Below are 7,500 nucleotides of genomic sequence, written 5' to 3'. Positions count from 1 at the left end.
GCCAAAAGATCTCTATCACCCCTTAAAGGCTGTATGGGTCATAAACCCACCTTCAACATGTTATATGTGTGTGTGTGTGTGTGTGTATATATATATATATATATATATATATATATATATATACGTGCCTATGATTTGCAAAGTTCAATCCCCAAGGGCATTCAGGGCACAATAAATACATAATATATAGAACAAACCGTGCAAGATCATGTTTAAAATGAAGTGTACATAGTCATCGTGGTGTCACCTGTTGGTTTGTGGTAGTTTGTCTGGGCAACATGGTAGTATCTTCTCAGTCATGGCTATGCCCTAAAGCATATCCTGTTTATCTTCTATTTTACTCTAAATGTGACATTATTTACAACATCAACATCATGCTGTGTTGAAGAAGACTTAAACTAATGAGTGACACCACAAACTCATTCGGAAAATGTTTACTGAGGTGATAAATCAAGTGAAAAGTAGGGTAGTTTTCTCATAGACTTCTAAATCAGATTTCCTCTTTGCAGCCGGTGGAGTCGCCCCCTGCTGGCCATTACAATGAATGCAGGTTTAAGGCACTTCTGTATTCGCTTCTCAGACCCAGAGGTTGCTGCTTGGGCAAAAAAAAACCCTAGTTACACAAGTAAAAAATATGAACTAGCTAGATACAACTAGCTCATCAGGATTGAATAAATGTTAGAACCACTTCTCAGGGTGTAATGTAATACAATTCAACAATTCAACATTCTCTAAAATGACAATAAAGGGCTGTTCCATAAACAGTTTCAACAAAAACTGAAAATATACTCTTCCTGTACACAGGATTTATTACTTGGCTGTTGTATTAAACTACATACATTTTAGCTAGGTGCACCTAGCTGTTACTCTCATAAGATTGACTTTGTTTTTCATACTGATGTTTTTCATTCAGTTATTGCCTGTGAGAATCTGTTGTGTGGCTTTGGCTTCACTACTTGCTACGCAGCAGTTCTCTGAAGTGATTTTCTATGTGGTTAAGATGCTGCCATCGTCTCCAGACAGACAACAGTTTCAGTCAGAACAGAAAGGTGATTAAGGTCATACTCCAACTGCCATCATGAACATCCGTTTATTGCTTTTTATCTGATATAAAGATTTCCCCGTACGGTATAAAATTCAAAACGCTAAGATGCCTTTGATAACAGCCTGTTAGTGCTGACTATATGCTTCTAGCTCTTTGTCCAAATTCATCATGTTCTTACAAACATTTTAATAGAATATCATTTACCTAGATTACCTACAAATCAATGCTAATGATCTCATTCCATTTAATGCTTGGGACAGCTCTTCTAAGTGTACTAGTCCCGCTTATTTTCACAAATATTCCTCCATCTTTGACATTTGATCTCATCATAGTCTTACATGTTGTCACACAGGAAGAGTGTGGGACTTGTCTGCTAGTATTTCCTTCTAATCTTTTCATCTGGTAAATGCTTGAATTGGCTGCTGGTAAACTGTTTCCTATTTTTGAGGGTGCAAGAATGTGTTCTGTTCTGCATTGCAAATACACACACTATTTCCCTTTTGCTTTATAGAGCCATTTCAATACAATAACCAGTTCTTATCTTTATGGACAGACAGTGTTAATAATGAGCGAGGCTCAGACCTCATCTGGTGGAGAGAGAGCTACTATAAAAGATACAAGTTGAAATTTACCATCGTTAACAATGAGAGGACAAAGAGTGCCGTTGACTTTCTTATTATCTGTGTGGTGAGCATATAAATGTGGGTGTTAGAGCGAGACAGACAGTATGGCTGTGATCAGGCCAAGTGTGACCAGAGGAGTTATTGTTATCACAGTTCTTGTCCGTCTTTACTTCTGTTTCCTGACCGGGTTGAAGATCAGAATGTTTTCTTCACATGGTCTCATCCAATTAGTCTACGCCTCTTTACACTCCTTAACCAAGGGCTTGTTATTTGAATCGTAATAATGATATTGTTTTGTCCCTGTGTCATGTCTCCTGCAGTGTTCAGGGTAATTACATTATATCCAAACAAGCCCTGCTGTTAGCATTTAATGTGAACAGAACAGAGATGCTTATGTGGAGACTGGGGAGATACTACAGGGGCAATGTTGGCAGTTGTTGTGTTGGTTTGAACGGTGCTTGGCTACATTTAGAATTGGTTAATTCTAGTTTTTGGTTTTTCAATGGAGAGTTCAGATTTTTGTTGGAATTACAGTACAGGCCAAAAGTTTGGACACACACCTTCTCATTCAATGCGTTTTCTTTATTTTCATGACTATTTACATTGTAGATTCTCACTGAAGGCATCAAAACTATGAATGAACACATATGGAATTATGTACTTAACAAAAAAAGTGTGAAATAACTGAAAACATGTCTTGTATTTTAGATTCCTCAAAGTAACCACCCTTTGCTTACTAGAATACAAGACATGTTTTCAGTTATTTCCCACTTTTTTGTTAAGTACATAATTCCACTTGTGTTCATTAATAGTTTTGATCAATCTACAATGTAAATTGTCATGAAAATAATGGAAACGCATTGAATGAGAAGGTGTGTCCAAACTTTTGGCCTGTACTGTATATAAGATACTTATTAACCATTGTGTTTTACCAACAGTAGATGGTGGTCAGTATGCCCATAGTTTGGAGAAGATGGTAGGAGAAGCAACATAGGAAACAAAGCAATTTACTGCTGTGGACAGGGGCAACGATAAAATGTATTTTAGCCACCTAAAAGAGACCCACCTTAAAATAAATCCCTATAACTACAAGTGCATGCTATATATACTTTAACCATTTTATGTTGCTGTGAGGCAGCCCTATTTCGGTTCACGCAGGGTTAACTGTTGTTCTATGCTCTTGTGAAAGCCACCAGACTCCTTTGATTAAAAAAAAAAAAAAAAAATTTACCTCACTGAACATTTGCTGGTCTACTGCTGCCGCAATCAGTTAGTTTGTTTGTGTTATTATGTGACTTTGGTGAATCTCAACTAACCCTTAACACACCAAAGTCACACAATAACACAAACAAACTGACTAATTGATCAGGGCAGCAGTAGACCAGCAACTCCTGTGATCTGGTAGGGAAAATTATTGTTTTTGTCAATGGAGCATAGAACGGCTTCAAGTCCCCAGTGTAAACTTAAACAAGGCTGTCTGATGGCAAGGTAAAGAAGTGAAAATATTCTAAACATACAGGTGCATCTCAATGAATCAGAATATCGTGGAAAAGTCCATTTCCAGTAGTTCAAGTCAAATAGCCCCAACCAAGTATTGAGTGCATATAGATGGACATACTTTTCAGAGACGAATATTTCCATATTAAACATACTTTCTAAAATTGGTCTTTTGTAAAATTATTTTTTTTCTGAGACACTGAATTTTAGGTCTTCATTGAATGTAAACCATAATCATTATAATTAGAAGAAATTAAACAAATTAAGACATGGAATGTTTCATTCTGTGTGTAATGGATCCATATAATATGTTTTTTCCACTTTTTGAATTGAATTACTGAAACCAATAAACTTTCTATGATATTCTAATTTATTGAGATGCACCTGTAGCATACTCTTACACTGATATTGATTTTTTTTTTTTAGGTGGGCAGTTTTTAGCTGGCTTAATTGGTTTAGTTCCTCTCCCCCTTCACAGAAGTCCATTGTGCAGCATCTGTGACAGTACTCCTGCCAGCTTCTCCAAACTGGAGACAACTGCCATCAACTGTCAGTAATTCACTGTCTATGGTTAGAACTTCATACCCGACTTCAGTAAATCTGAACTATCCCTTTAACGTGGTTAATGTCAGAGTAAGGACAAAGAAGAACAATTATCCACTGACATTTCAGCTACCTTCTTGTGTCACATGACCTTTATCATCACGGTCCCTGTAGTCTCTAATGGAGACGGAGGCAGTTGAAAGGGAGACAACACACAGTGTAGAACAGCAGTTATCACTACTGGAGCACAACATCTCCACAACTACCAACTCTGTATCACTGCTGTCCCTCTCTGACTCATCTAGTCCTCCCGTTTATGTTTCGTAGACAGCCCACAAGCTTACATCCTCCCCTCTCTCCCAAATACCATCATCTTTCAGCTTCAGTCCATTTCATAAAACATCAGATGAGACTTCAGAGGAGCCTTCCTCTCTTGTTCTGGGTCAATAGTCTCAAAAACAGCCACTTGACCTTTCTTAGCAATGGAGGTTTCCTTTCACTCTGCCCTCGTCCACTGTCCTCCTTTGGACCTGTGTCCTCTGTGCTCTGTGCCTCTTTATCTACCACTGTGTCTCCATTCTCCCTTCTATTCCACCATCCAAAAATAATCTTTCAAATGCCTGCTTTGTGTAGAGAAAACTTATTTTTCTTCTATTAGCCGTGGGACCATGTTGTTTGGTGGGGTGTGTTCATTTGACACAGTGCTATAATAAGCACACAGTGTGATACCCTGCCTAGCACGTTATTTATACACTTCTCAGATGTGTAAAAATGTCTCTCAGTTCGTGCTCATCTACACGTGCTTATCAGGTTAGCTAGGCTAAACTTTAATGCGCTGGTGAAGCCTTTTCCAAATATCTTGTTCGCAAAGGCAATATAAAGATCAGAGAGCAGGATTTACACCTACGGATGGAGCTGGAGCAGCTCTCTCAGAGTTCTCACATCTGAAGTGGCTACGTCTCTAGTATATTTATGTTCTGACAGAAATAAAATGTTTGTTAAAGATAGCAGTGATATTTTAGTAATTTTGTGAATAACTAAAGCTTGACAAAAATGCCACACATATACGGTGTAAGTAAAAGTGAACATAGCCACTGTGACGTCACCCTTGGGGTTGTTTATTATTGTTTTGACTGTTAGTATAGGAAATGTTAACTCACTAGCTTATGTTAGTGCTAGCTAGATAGCTTGGTTAGCAATGTACATCCCTAATTTACATGAACTGTGATATTAATTGGGATGCTAATTGTGGTTAGTGAAAAACAGAAAAAAATTAACAGCTGATTGCTTTGAGTGTCTTTCAGTACAATGCTGAACAGGGCATTTTTAGGCAACCAAAATCTTAACTCTCATCAACTGAAAAAACACTGTAAAAGGGTCAAAGTTTTAAGCGGAAACCATGGACAACACCCCAAAACAAGTTGTCTGCTATTTAAATATACACAGTGCAATTTATACCCGTTACTGTGGCTCTATCCTGATTAGTAAGTCACAGTGGTGGCAACTTGTCGGCACAAACTAAAATGGGACCATAATTTACAAAATGAACATCATACTGTGGTCAAGGCCATGAACTCATTAGAAAAATGTTTACTGAGGTTATAAATAAATTGAGAAGTAGGTTAATTTTCTCATAGACTTCTAGACAATCATACTTCCTTTTACAACTAGTGAAGTCGCCCCCTGCTGGCCGTTGCCATCACCTTTTACACCCAGAAGCTATGTCCGCTTCTTTTGTACAGCTTGTGTTCACACAGTTTAAACGGACAGTAAAGTAATATACAGAGGAGAGTTTCTCCAGAAACAAGCCAGTCGGTTAACACATTAGAAAAACAAAGCACTGGTCAGCAGCACACTGAAACATAAAAACAGCCACCGCCAGAGGAAGTGATGTTGCTCCATGTTCTCAAAGTTTAAAGACCGGGAATGCTGGTTAGCTTTAGCAGGGTGGCAAGAAGCCATGATGCAGCCACTCATGCACATAATGGGGTCTTTTCTCTCTGACCTCATCCCACCACTCTCTATTTCCTTCTCTTCATTTGCCCTTCAGTCCGTTGTTCCATTTTTCTTCCAGCTGTCTCTCTCTATTTATCTCCCCTTCCCGTCTTCCTATATATTTGGTTTTCTGATTCTCCGTCTTCTTCCTATCCATTCCCATTCCTTTCACTTTCGTCCCCTCCCTTCCGAAACATCATTTTGTGCTCATCCATCCATCCTTCCCTCCATCCCACCACTCATTTACCATGTAGATGACTGACAGTCAGGTTGAAACCCCCCTTGTGGATGGGTGAGAGGTCTAAGAGGGTTGATGTCCCCAGGGTGTGCAAGAGCGACTGTGTACCAGCAGTGTGACAGTGCTCAGCGACGTGAACTCAGGCTTGAGCAGGTACCAGCAGTCTTGCCCCAGGGACGCTAATCGAGTCACACCACTCGATAGAGAGAGAGATAGAGAGAGAGAGAGAGGAGAGAGAGAGAGAGAGAGAGAGAGAGAGAGAGAGAGAGAGAGAGAGAGAGAGAGAGAGGAGAGAGAGAGAGAGAGGAGAGAGAGAGAGAGAGAGAGTAGAGAGAGAGAGAGAGGAGGAGAGGAGAGGGAGGAGAGAAGAGAGAAGAGAGAGAGGAGAGAGAGAGAGAGAGAGAGGAGAGAGAGAGGAGAGAGAGAGAGGAGAGAGAGAGAGAGGAGGAGAGAGAGAGAGGAGAGAGAGAGAGAGAGAGAGGAGAAGAGAGAGGAGAGAGAGAGAGAGAGGAGAGAGAGAGAGAGAGGAGAGAGAGAGAGAGAGAGAGAGAGAGAGAGAGAGAGAGAGAGAGAACAGTGCAATCAGAATAAAGTATAAAAAGACAGCTACAACTTCTCTGTTGTGTTAGCTCCAGCACATTGGGTTTGAAATGAAACTGTGATTGTCAAATGAAAGTGATGATTCTCAACTTTATTTCAGGGTGTTGACTAACATACATGTGGTATCTTCCCTGATCTCTGCAGCGACTGACTTGGGCCACAAATACCCAACTGTTTGTCGATTAAAAACTTCTCAGTTGTCTTTTCTGTATGTGGAAGACACAAAAAATAAAACTCAATTGTCCCAAAGTTGTGGAACTGTGATACAAAGGGTTATGAATCATACACAGCCCATCCAATATGGATGTGGTCACCCTCATTAACCTCTCAGTCATTGGTTCATTTCAATTCCAGTGTGCTGAAGGAAACAATGAAAACATTTCACTATACATAGCGCTGTGCACATTCTGCATATGTGTTTGTGTAGCACTCTGAGATTGCTTTAGTTGTCTGGTGTACTTTTCCGACTGACATTTTTATCTGCAACCATAAATATGCAACATTATAAGAAAAGTGCTTGGACATACATTTTATAACTTGACAATATGCATCCCAACCCACAAGAATGTGCAAAAGCTTGTTCTTCTCTGTTACATCGCTGTGTTTCTACAGTAACCTTGAAAAGAGGAACCAAACACTAGCTCTAGGGCCTTTCACATTTTTTACATTAAAGTGGAGGCCACCATAGGTTCTCCTACATCAGTTAGTTGCACTGCTAGATGCCACCAAATCCTACTCACTGCACCTTTTAAGATCTCTATTTGAGTGCATCGTTAAATCTTTTGAGGTGCCTAATAAATTTATTAGACCACATGTCATAAAAACGAAAAAATATATATATTTTAGAAATATTTAAAAGCTTAAAGTTTAAAACTAAAATGTTACTGTTATGTATTTGGCAAAAATCTAACTAAATTCACCTTTTTTAGATTTGAGCCGGCTACTGGGCTTCTCTGAAA

General features: G+C 39.2%; 1 protein-coding gene across 1 annotated transcript in view; it reads left to right on the top strand.

Moving 5' to 3' along the window:
* The window catches only part of LOC131982806 (myocardin-related transcription factor A-like), a 48,431-nt gene that overhangs the window by 24,178 nt on the left and 16,753 nt on the right, over nucleotides 1-7,500 (top strand). The window lies entirely within an intron of this gene.

This window comes from Centropristis striata, chromosome 13 (assembly GCF_030273125.1).
Source record: "Centropristis striata isolate RG_2023a ecotype Rhode Island chromosome 13, C.striata_1.0, whole genome shotgun sequence".
Lineage (NCBI taxonomy): Eukaryota > Metazoa > Chordata > Actinopteri > Perciformes > Serranidae > Centropristis > Centropristis striata.
This window is presented reverse-complemented; position numbering and strand designations above follow the sequence as displayed.